A 13032-nucleotide genomic window follows, 5' to 3' on the forward strand; every position below is an offset into this window, starting at 1 on the left:
GGAAGTTATCCATCCTGCAGAAAGTGTTGATTTTATTTGAGTTCAGTTCATTCTTAAAGACAGAGAATCCACTCTAGAGCAGACAGGATACTAACTGATGACACTGACATTCTTACCTTGAGAGTTACTTACTATTTTTGGAATAAAGTTATTTTGGTTATGCTTTAGAAATAGTAAATAGAAGACACAGTAAGAATTCATAAAATATATTCATATATACATAGACATGCACATATGTTTATAAAAAGGCCTTTTGGTGTAGCATTTAAAAGGAATTTAGTTGAAGAACTTTACAAATGACAGCCCTAAGGCACTAGTAGAAATTGAGGAGTTTGTGACCCCTGCTAGACTGAGCTATTATGAATGTAACATGCTGGAAAGCAGGTGTCGAGACCCAGAAGTGCCTCAGGTGCATCATTCTTTGTCAAGCATATGGCAGGGATATTGAGCTTACACCATCTGAAAACTTTTTGGGTTCAGTATTAATTCTTCATCCTAGTAACAATTGTCTCATGCATCTGTCAAATTACAGCAAGACAAAAAGGGGTTTATTTCTTTTTCCATTTATTTCCTTTTCAGAAGAGGGCAAAGTGATTTCACAGAGCACAGAACTGTATTCACTAAGGACCCACATTCACCATTGTTGTTTGAATGTGATGCTTTAGAAGTTAATTAAAAAAACAGGCATACAGTCTCCTCTGGAAGACTGAAAAGGTATCCTCTTCTCCCCAGTAGATAGCAGGGCACCTAGCTGTGGTGGGTTTGGAAGGGTAAGGCCGAGAAGCCTCCTCCCTTCCCCCTTGTAAGGTAAAAGGGAAAAAAAATTGAAGGGAAAGGAAAAAAAAACTCACAAGCTGAATTAGCAAAGCAGTGGAGCTATATTTACAAAGCAATGTAGAGTATGCAGGGGAATATTTACAAATTTGCAATATCTACAATATATATACAAAGACATATAACAGAGTAACACAGAAATGAGAGTAACCCCCCTCGGACAGAGGGGGGGGGGGGTTCCCCACCTCCGCTCTCCCCTCTCTCCCCCCCCTTTTCCCAGAGTGGGATAGAAAGAGAAAGAAAAGAGAGAAAAAAAAGGTTAGAAGCAGTTCGTGTTAATTGGAAGGGAGTTAATATACAGGCCTGGTATCTTGTTTTCAAGGCCGAGGCCTTGGCAGAAAGCCCAGCACAGAGACAGAGCTGCTGCACGAAGAAAAGGCAGAAGCAAGACTGAAGATAGAAGCACCAGAGTGCCCAGTTCATTCCCAGTTCACTCCCAGTTCAGAAGGTGCTTCCTCCCACTCTTCCAATGAAATTAGTTTAGACTATTCCTTCCGTTTACCAACTTCCGTCCACCATATTCCCTTTCTTAAGGGGGCAACGTCAACCGGCCACAGTCCACCCCTTCTAAACAATTTCATTGGCTGTTCATACTGTCCATCCAATCCAAAACTATATTTACAGTTCGTGAGTAAAGTTCATAGTCCATTCCGGCTATGCTCAGATGTAGATGATTCAAAAGTCCAAAGAAATCAGAAAAGGAGAAAAATGGAAAACAGTTCGTTTCTTCACCGACGAAGCGAAGAAAAGGGAAACAGGGATTCTCAGGGTCTCTTAGTTGACTCAGGGCTCTCAGGGATCTCAGGGTTCGTGCACCGTAGATTCCTCGTTGATTCTTCCTTTGGACGCGATGTAGCTGTACAACAGTTTGAAATTAACCTCTTTCAGCTAAAGTTAAATTTCTTTGTGGAATACACTGAATTTCACCATTTTCTTGCATTACCCAATAAGTGTGACCTGGATCTTCAGCTGAAACCACCCCTCGGACAGGTTTAGCCTCTCCTGAGGGTGAAAATACCCAAACAGTTTTACCTAACAGATTCTTTTCTCTAACAACAGGAACTCTATCACCTTCTACTTTCCGTAGCAAATCTGAATGTGCAGGTCCAGCTCGGTTCACCGAACCTCTACTATTTACCAGCCAGGTTGCTTGTGCTAAATGTTTTTCCCAGTTTTTCAAAGATCCACCTCCCATGGCTTTGAGAGTGGTCTTCAACAAACCATTGTAGCGTTCAATCTTCCCTGAAGCTGGTGCATAGTAGGGAATGTGGAATATCCACTCAATACCGTGCTCTTTTGCCCAGTTCTTTACAAGGTTGTTCTTGAAATGAGTTCCGTTGTCTGACTCAATCCTCTCTGGAGTTCCGTGTCTCCACAGGATCTGTCTCTCCAGACCAAGAATGGTGTTGCGTGCAGTTGCATGTGGAACTGGATAAGTTTCCAACCATCCAGTGTTTGCCTCTACCATAGTAAGCATGTACTGCTTACCAGAACGAGAATGTGGTAGAGTGATGTAGTCAATCTGCCAAGCTTCACCATACTTGTACTTGGACCATCTGTCACCATACCACAAGGGCTTAATTCGTTTTGCCTGCTTAATAGCAGCACAAATGTCACAGTCATGGATGACTTGAGTGATAGCATCCATGGAAATGTCTATGGATCTGTCACGAGCCCATTGGTATGTTGCATCTCTGCCTTGATGTCCCGACGAATCGTGAGCCCACCGAGCTAAGAATATCTCACCTCGGTGTTTCCAGTCGAGATCAAGATTAGAGTCCATGTCTACTTGAGAAACTCTTGCAGCTAGATATGCCTGATGGTTGTGTTGCTGTTCCTCAGTAGCTTTGCTCTTAGGAATGTGAGCATCGATGTGTCTCACCTTCACTGGAATTCTCTCGATTCGATCAGCAATGTCCTGCCACAGGTTGGCTGCCCAAATGGGTTTTCCTTTTCTCTGCCAACCACTCTTCTTCCAGTTCTTTAGCCAACCCCATAGAGCATTGGCTACCATCCATGAGTCGGTGTAAAGATAAAGCTTTGGCCATCTCTCACGTTCAGCTACGTCGAGAGCTAGCTGGACAGCTTTTACCTCTGCGAACTGACTGGATTCTCCTTCTCCATCTGTCGCCTCTGCAACTCGGCGTGTTGGACTCCACACTGCAGGCTTCCACCTTCGCTTGTTTCCAACAAGACGACAGGAACCGTCTGTGAACAAAGCATATTTCTTTTCATCATCAGAAAGGTCATTGTAAGGAGGAGCTTCCTCAGCACGAGTTACTTTCTCCTCTGGAGGTTTGGCACAGTTGATACCTTCAGGCCAACTTGAGATCACCTCCACTAGACCAGGTCTTTCAAGATTTCCCATTCGAGCTCTCTGTGTTATCAGAGCCATCCACTTAGACCAGGTTGAGTCTGTGGCATGATGTGGTGTGGAGCCTTTGCCTTTGAACATCCAATTCAAAACTGGTAATCTGGGAGCTAAGAGAAGTTGTGATTCAGTTCCAATCACTTCAGAAGATGCTTTTACTCCTTCATAGGCAGCTAGAATTTCTTTCTCTGTTGGAGTATAGTTAGCCTCTGAACCTCTGTAACCTCGACTCCAGAAACCAAGAGGTCATCCACGTGTCTCACCTGGAGATTTTTGCCACAAGCACCAGGTTGGACCATTGTCACTTGCAGCCGTGTACAAAATGTTCTTAATGTCTGGACCATCTCGGACAGGTCCCAGACCCATTGCTTGAATTACCTCTTGCTTTATATGGTCAAAGGCTGCTTGTTGTTCAGGTCCCCAGTGGAAATGGTTTCTCTTTCGAGTCACATCATACAGAGGTTTCACAATCTGACTATATCCAGGAATGTGTAGTCTCCAAAATCCCACTATCCCCAAGAAACGTAGGGTCTCTTGCTTGTTTGTGGGACTTGCCATGGTAGAGACTCTATTTACCACATCCACTGGAATGTGTCGGTGTCCATCTTGCCACCGCACTCCCAGAAATTGAATCTCTGTGGTAGGTCCTTTCACCTTGTCTCGCTTGATGGCAAAACCTGCATTCAGAAGAATGTCAATGATTTTGTTACCTTTCTCGGAGACTTCCTCAGCAGTTTTACCCCAGACGATGATATCATCAATGAACTGGATGTGTTCTGGAGCACCGCCTTTCTCCAGAGCATCGTGGATCACTGCATGACAGATGCTTGAGCTGTGGATCCAGCCCATTGGCAGTCTGTTGAAAGTGTACTGGATTCCTCTCCAGGTGAAAGCAAACTGAGGCCTGCATTCCTCTGCTATGGGAATAGAGAAAAATGCATTAGCAATGTCTATGGTAGCATACCATTTGGCCTCTTTGGATTCCAGCTCATACTGTAGCTCCATCATGTCTGGTACTGCTGCACTCATAGGTGGTGTTACTTCATTTAGGGCTCGGTAGTCCACTGTCAGACGCCAGTCTCCATTCTGCTTCCGCACAGGCCACACTGGACTGTTGAAATGTAAATGAGTTTTGCTGACGACTTTCTGACTCTCCAACTGACGAATCAGATTCTGAAAGGGCAACAAAGAGTCACGGTTGGTTCTGTATTGTCTGTGATGCACAGTCTGAGAAGCAACCGGCAATTTAATGTCCTGTATCTTATGTTGTCCCACAACTGCAGATTCATCAGAAAGCTCAGGTCTGGCAGACAGCTTCAACTTTTGTCCATCAATTTCTATTGAAGCTACTCCAAAAGCCCATTTGTAACCTCTAGGGTCTTTGAAACGCCCTTCTCTCAGAAAATCAATTCCCAAAATACAAGGTGCGTCAGGTCCGGTCACAACTGTATGCTTCCTCCATTGTTTACCAGTTAGACTTATATTAACCTCTACCTTACTTAACTCTTGAGATCCACCAGTGACTCCGAGAATAGTTATAGACTCTGATCCCTGATAATTTGATGGTATTATGGTGCACTGAGCTCCTGTGTCAACCAAGGCCCTGTACTTCCGAAATTCTGAAGTGCCAGGCCACTGGATGTACACATCCCAATAGATTCTATTATCTCTGTTATCCCTCTCCTCCCCCTGGCGGGAGGCAGGGCACCCCTAGTTATGGGGAACATGCGCACATGTGCATTGCACATATTGTGCAGGGTTATAACTTTGCATGTTATAACTGGAGCCACTGTTGGAGCCATAAGAGTCATTCTGGGGAACTGTGGAAGTAACAGCTACCCTTCTGGTATTGCTACCTCGGGTTCTGCCACTTTGCAATTCCCTCAGTCTCCTGAAAAGATTAGAAGTTGGTTGGCCATCCCAGCGGTTCATGTTCTCACCAAACTGATCACGCAGAGTTATCCAAATAGTTCTACGTGATTGTCTTGGTGGTCTGTTTTGGAACAACCTGTTTTGGAATGTCCTGTTTTGGAATGTCCTCCTTGGAGGACGTGTATTCCTCACAGATGAAACTTGTATCCACCTGGAGGAAGAATTGAAATTTTCCCTTTGTGCCAATTGGGATATGGAATTTCTAAATTCATCTTTTAACTCTCTCATGCAGTTCTCAATTTTTCCAGACAGAGTTTCAATGGCTGAAAGCAAAGAAACACGTGTCATGCTATCCTCCAATTGTCTCATTTGATCACTGAATTGGCCAACCGTAGGAGAAGCTCCACCATAACTTCTTGACACAATTCTGCTTGCCAGAATGTTTGCATAATTGGAAGGAGCAAGTTTGATGATCTTTTTAGCAAGACCAATACCCACAGGAATGTCATCAGGATTCAGAGTTTCATGTTCACCATAGAGTAGCTCTCTAACAGCAAATTCTCTCAAGCGCTTAATTCCCTCATCTATGGTAGTCCAGGGTTTAGGATTCCAGGGAAGATCATCTCGGGAAGGGTATCTCAGGGCAACCGCTATTAAAAGGCGTATCCACAGATTAACCTTACCGAGAGCTTCGCCTAGATGTCTATCTATTCCATTGTCCCTCGAGAGAGTTCCTAACTGAGCTGCTGACTTGTCTCCAACTGTTAGAGCTGAAGCACCTGTATCATAACACCTACTAAGCCAAGCTAGACCTGGCTTCTTATCTGCCCTGGTGAAATCTTTACGGACAAAACGCAATTCCTCGCGGGTCGAAGAACAGTTCGTAATATCATCTTCCTCCTCGTCTTCCTGAATTCTTTGCCCATATAATCCTGCTGTCATTCTCCTAAGGATCTCTTTAAGCTGAGAACCACCTTTGCCAGCTGCCTTCCTAACTTCATCTCTATCCTGCTTTGATCTCACTAGGTTAGCTAGATCTTTAAAACAAACCTTCTCTTCCTCCTCAGCAGGATCTTTTAGAGTAGAGGGCCCCTCACCAGGATCAGTCTCCAGCTCCTCTTCTTCTCCATCTTTGGCCTTTCCACCTCTAGTCTTTAAAGGAGCCACCTTAACTGGAGCTGTGTTTGAATTTACAGCCACCTTAATAGAAGCTGACAGGTCCTGAGATAAATCAGCTGCTGGGGCAGTGACTTCCGGTCCCACCAAGGGAGTGGGTGGAAGTGACGTTGCTCCATTACTGGCCGATGGAGAAGAAGAAAAAGGAGAAGGAGTGGGAGAAGGAGTAGGCACCATGTTGATACCAGCCGATGCCCTTGGCTGCTTGCCAGAATCAGCAAAGTCATTTAGAGCTGCCTTACCAATTAACTTTTTAGCCTTCTTTTTAACTGACACGGGTTCTCCACAGTCCTCGTCACTAGATGACTCTGGGACTGACCGAGAGCCACGGCGTTTTCTTTTTGATCTAGTTTTAATAACAAAACAAGCTCTGGACACCTTTCTCTCTCGCCGCAAAGAGAACAGTAAATATGCGATTACCATCACCAGCAACAGATTTATACACATCAAATAAATCACTTTTGGATCCCAGGCATCACCTAAAGTTACTCTCTCCTCAGGTGGAATCTTAAAACCCTTTATCTCAATTGGGAGAGTGGTGGAGGTAACATTCCTGTATCTCACTGGCCATAATAAATTAATACATTTTCCATACCATAATTTAACTCTATACATAACCCACATATAAATTGTCCGCACCAAATATTTACCCAGGTAATCCAAAATCAAACCCAAACAATATCTGTAAACCAGAGCCCCAAAAATTGAAAAGAACAATTGCTCCACAAACCACAATACCTTCATGTTTGCTAATTCAGCTGGAAAACACTAAATCAATCAAATAATAAATTGAACTAATTATCTGCCGCACGTTGGGCGCCAATGAAATAAAATGTGGTGGGTTTGGAAGGGTAAGGCCGAGAAGCCTCCTCCCTTCCCCCTTGTAAGGTAAAAGGAAAAAAAAATTGAAGGGAAAGGGAAAAAAACTCACAAGCTGAATTAGCAAAGCAGTGGAGCTATATTTACAAAACAATGTAGAGTATGCAGGGGAATATTTACAAATTTGCAATATCTACAATATATATACAAAGACATATAACAGAGTAACACAGAAATGAGAGTAACCCCCCTCGGACAGAGAGGGGGGGGGTTCCCCACCTCCGCTCTCCCCTCTCTCCCCCCCCTTTTCCCAGAGTGGGATAGAAAGAGAAAGAAAAGAGAGAAAAAAAAGGTTAGAAGCAGTTCGTGTTAATTGGAAGGGAGTTAATATACAGGCCTGGTATCTTGTTTTCAAGGCCGAGGCCTTGGCAGAATGCCCAGCACAGAGACAGAGCTGCTGCACGAAGAAAAGGCGGAAGCAAGACTGAAGATAGAAGCACCAGAGTGCCCAGTTCATTCCCAGTTCACTCCCAGTTCAGAAGGTGCTTCCTCCCACTCTTCCAATGAAATTAGTTTAGACTATTCCTTCCGTTTACCAACTTCCGTCCACCATATTCCCTTTCTTAAGGGGGCAACGTCAACCGGCCACACTAGCCACTTGAGTTTACTAAGCATTTAAACTGTAAATTCAAGTAAAAACAAGCTCAAAGACATTCAGTGGGTACTAATGTCACTTCAAATTTTTATTTATCCAAAGACACAGCAATTGAAATTCTGCTAGTTCTTTTGGGAAACTGTTCTATGTGTTGGCTTACATCACTTTGGTATTGTTTCAGAAGATGCCTACAGTTCTGTTATATCACTCCTTCCTCCTGTGCTTTGATCTGATGAACCTATGGTTTCTGTAACTTGTAGTTACAGAAGAAAAAGTATCTTTCATGGTGCCTAACCCATGTGCCACTCATTACAATTATAATTTCTAACAACACAATGCTTGATGTCCTACACAGGCCTATTCAAAGGCACTGCTTTTGCCCTGCTCACCTCCCTCACTTCTGTTGGCTAACAGATTGTGGAAGCATTTGAGCTGAAGACTGGGTCATACACAGAGGCACAGGCTAGCAGGGTCATCTGTGGTGATCAGTCAGTATTTCAGTCTTGTCCCCTATTCTGAAATGTATGAGGCTGTACTGAAAAGCACATTCATTTTTCTGAATTAATGGCTGGAAGCTGCTGGTGCTACAGAAATAAGTTTATCATGATAGATTGAGGGTTAAATCAGTAAAAAAGTAGTTCCACATAAAAGACACTGTTGCATCCAGATTATTAGATCATTCAAATTACACCACTACAAAGGAAAGTACCTTTTTCTTAATTGGAAATATGCAAATGTAAATAAACTGCACTATATAAACTCAAAACAGCACACACTGCCCCAGGAAATGACTGGCAGCATCCCTACTGATAAACTGAATCTTGACAGGGCTCATTCTTTGGACCAGAGACCAGCTGGTGTGGTCTGCTGAAGTACATGCTATTAAATTTTCTGAGTTTCCATAACAAGAAGACCACATCCAAATTAATCATTGGGAGTAGTCCCTGGCTTGGTCAAACTCCTGAACTTTACCTGGGAATTGGTTTTGGGAGACTTAATTGGCCTTGATCAAAGTTGTGTCAGGGAATGTTTTTTTAGCATAACTAGTTGCTGTTCTTCAGTTATGACTCTGGCTGTTGTTAGTTATTTCACTAATATAGGTATAACCAAGAAGAATGCAATAAGGATTGATCTTTACATGCATTTATTTATTTTTCTTTTCACAACATAAGGAAATCAAAGAAAAGTATTTTATGCATTAGACATCAGTGCTCACCAGAATTATCTGAGTACAATTCATTTAGATAATATACCATACATATAAACATACACATATCTATCTATCTATCTATCTATCTATCTATCTATCTGTCTGTCTATTAATAATACAAATTTTTGAGTGGTCAGTTAATCTCACACTTGGAAGTCAGTCTCAATCTGTAAGAGGCCAGGAAAAGATATAATACTAGGATAGAGTCTCTTTGTGTCATCATCTGATGTTGGCCATTGCTGAAGACAGGATCCTTTACTTGATGAACCTTAGATCTTATCCCACACAATAATACTAGTGTTTAGAAAATCTGTCCAGGCTCTAGGAAATGTACTGTTTCAGTCATCCAAGCATATATACACAAATCCATAATATGAAAATACTAATTTTTATGGTTTCATTTTCCATTTCAATCTACCATCTTAGACATCCTTTAGGGTGAACATTCTAAAAAAAATGAGTCAATACAATAAGGCAAATGGAGTTTTGTCCCTTACATTTGAGTGCAAAATAATTTTCCTAAATTATCTGTATTTCATAAGAGTTCATTATTGAAGATTAGCTTGCTCTGTGTCCCAACACTGAGAGTTGTTTCTGTGTACAAAGCTATTGAATAGACTTAGGTCATTTCAGCCTTCAGTAATTACTTGAAGTGTTCCACACATGATGTCAAATGTAGCTCCTCTTTTAAATTAAGCAAGGCATCCTCATGAATTAGCAGAGTGGTAGCCTCACTTAAATATTACTGCAACCATTGGAGTCTTTCCATTGACATTATGAGGTTTGTTTCAGGCTCTGTCTAATCTCATGCAGATACTATCTGATGAGAAAATGTGTGTGTGCTTCAAAGTGCTCCCACACTTTGCAAAAGAGATGGTACTGCGATGAAAATACTGCAGGGGGAAAAAAAAAGTGAACCCTTATCTGAGGAAATAACCTTAAAAACTAATCATTGTAAGTCAGTATCTCACCAAAAATGTGAAACCCATCTGGAGCCCCTATTACAAGAGGGATGTGGAGGTGCTGGAACGTGTCCAGAGAAGGGCCACAAGGATGATCAGAGGGCTGGAGCACCTCTCCTATGAGGACAGACTGAAGGAGTTGGGGCTGTTCAGTCTGCAGAAGAGAAGGCTCCGAGGTGACCTAATTGTGGCCTTCCAGTATCTGAAGGGGGCCTACAGGAAGGCTGGGGAAGGACTTCTCAGGATCTCAGGTAGTGATAGGACTAGGGGGAATGGAATGAAGCTGGAGGTGGGGAGATTCAGGCTAGATGTGAGGAGGAGGTTCTTCACCATGAGAGTGGTGAAGCCCTGGAATGGGTTGTCCAGAGAGGTGGTCGGGGCCCCGTCCCTGGAGGTGTTTAAGACCAGGCTGGACGAGGCTCTGGCCAGCCTGATCTAGTGTGGGGTGTCCCTGCCCATGGCAGGGGGGTTGGAACTAGATGATCCTTGTGGTCCCTTCCAACCCTGACTGATACTATGATACTATGAAATTTTGATTGAGTAATTTTTGATCCAGGCTATCAAGATGCTTCATTCCTTTCATGAAATACTCAGCACTGTCAAGCCTTAGAATCATAGAATTGTTAGGGTTGGAAGGGACCTAATGAATCACCTAGTTCCAAATCCCCTGCCATGGGCAGGGACACCTCACACTAGATCAGGTTGCCCCGAGCCACATCCAGCCTAGCCTTAAAAACCTCCAGGGATGGGACCTCCACCATCTCCCTGGGCAACCTGTTCCAGCATCTCACCACCCTCACGGTGAAGAACTTCTTCCTAATATCCAATCTGAATCTACCCATTTCTATTTTTTTCCCATTCCCCCTAGTCCTATCACTACCGGACACCCTAAAAAGTTCCTCAGCATCTTTCTTGTAGGCCCCTTAAGATACTGGAGGGCCACAATAAGGTCTCCTCAGAGCCTTCTCTTCTCCAGACTGAATAGCCCCAACTCTCAGTCTGTCTTCATAGGAGAGGTGCTCCAGCCCTTTGATAATCCTCATGGCCCTCCTCTGGACACACTCCAGCACCTCCAGATCCTTCCTGTAATAAGGACTCCAGAACTGGACACAGTACTCCAGGTGTAATGGGTTGGGGCAAACCCCCTCCCCACCACGCGCAGAAATAACGACTCAGATTGCAAAAGTGATGGAAAGTTTAAATAGAAAACAGTGAGTGCGTGCAGAGAACTAGAAACACAGTGACAAGAAGAACCCCAAAATAGACCCATAGAGATCCCATGCCCACCTGAGGGTGCACCCAAAACCCCCAGGGCTCCTCCTTCCCCCCCCCACTGCTAGGCTAGTCTCAGCTGGCCAGATCTGAGACTGCCCATCCCCCCGTGGCCTTGGGCCTAACCAGGCCCATAGTCAGGAGATCTCTCCCCCAGTTACCGGGTGGCGAAGAGGAAGGAAAGAGGAAGTGCCAGACCCCGCCGTAAAACTTATAGTGGTGCAAGGGATGATGGTAGGAAATAACCTAATTTCCTGTGTCCACCCACTGGGCTGGACTTCTGGACACAGGAAACACCCCTGTAGCAGAGGGCATCCAGCCCAAACTACGACAGGAGCCACCCCTTATTTCATACCATAATCCCTGCACCCAAACACATCATCAAATCAGAAAAACTTCTGATGACATGTCCGGCGAAGTCCGTGTCTTCATCTGGGCATCCACCCAAACAGTCTCTCATTCAGGCTCAAGTGTCTGTCCATTCCAGTTCTTCTTCCTTCATCCAATGGAACCTCCCAGCGATGCAGAGCTCATTCTCCTGCAGTGCAAGTTCTCCATGGATCCGTTGGACATCCCGGTCACCTGGAAAAGCCTCACGACTTCTCAGCCAAGCCTTTATTCTTACCTATGGTCACTCAGCCGCATATTCTCCACCCCTGGGGCAGGCCAGTCGAAACAATCCAACTCCACGACTGCCTTTTTCAATCCATCCTGGGTGCCACAACCAACCGCTTCCAACTGCAGTCCAAAACTACACGGATACATGTCCGAGGTACTCTGCCCCCCACTAGGCATTCGTGTACCGAGGCATGACAGCATCCGGCTGCACATCCCCCCGAAAAAGGAGGGGCTGCACCACAGCTCACTAAGAAGAAGGGAGGTGGAGCCAGGCGCTCGGCGCCATTTTCGGAACTCATCCGAAAATATCGGGGAAAGAGATTGGAGCCGGCCCTACTGCAGCCCGAGTGCACGGCCGAGGCTGCCGCCGCCGCTCCTCTGAGCGCACAGCCGGGTCCGCCACCGCCGCTCGGCACACAGCAGGGCTCCGCCCACCTCTACCGCCACGGCACAGAATCAAAATCACCTCCACCCCTCGGACACTCAAACGGCTTCTCCAGCGAAAGCCATACGCGCGTTCTCAGAGCCCTTGAAAACGGCTTTCCAGATGGAGCCCCCGTCGGCCCCCCAGGGTTTCGGGAGCTGGCTCACCCGCTCGCACCTGCAGCGAGAACGGACCTGACTCTGATCTGCTCGCCGCTGCCCCTCCCCCACTACACTCCCCACCGCGGAGGAAGGGCAGGTTCCGCGTTCTCAAGCGGTACCCCGATGCCGATGGTCGAGAACCACCCCTGCTTGAAATAGCAGGAGAGGCTCCGTGCCACCGGCAGCGCACAAGTTATCCCCCTGCAATCCACAAGAACTCACACAATCGCCCCAGCAACATCACTTGAGCCCCCAACTTCCAAACCCAAACCGATGCCCAGAACTCAATTTAAGCTCTCCACCTTTTGCAATCGATATGCAGAGTGGGCACAACAGCCAGCCTCACGTTGGGCGCCAAAATGTAATGGGTTGGGGCAGACCCCCTCCCCACCACGCGCAGAAATAACGACTCAGACAAACGGATTGCAAAAATGATGGAAAGTTTAAATGGAACAGTGAGTGCGTGCAGACAATTAGAAACACAGTGACAAGAAGAACCCCAAAACAGACCCATAGAGATCCCATCCCCACCTGGGGGTGCACCCAAACCCCCAGGGCTCCTCCTTCCCCCTCCCACTGCTAGGCTAGTCTCAGCTGGCCAGATCTGAGACTGCCCATCCCCCCGTGGCCTTGGGCCTAGCCAGGCCCATGGCCGGGA

The sequence above is a fragment of the Melanerpes formicivorus genome, unplaced genomic scaffold (assembly GCF_026170545.1).
Source record: "Melanerpes formicivorus ecotype bairdi unplaced genomic scaffold, bMelFor1.0.p_v2 SCAF_9, whole genome shotgun sequence".
Classification (NCBI taxonomy): Eukaryota; Metazoa; Chordata; class Aves; order Piciformes; family Picidae; genus Melanerpes; species Melanerpes formicivorus.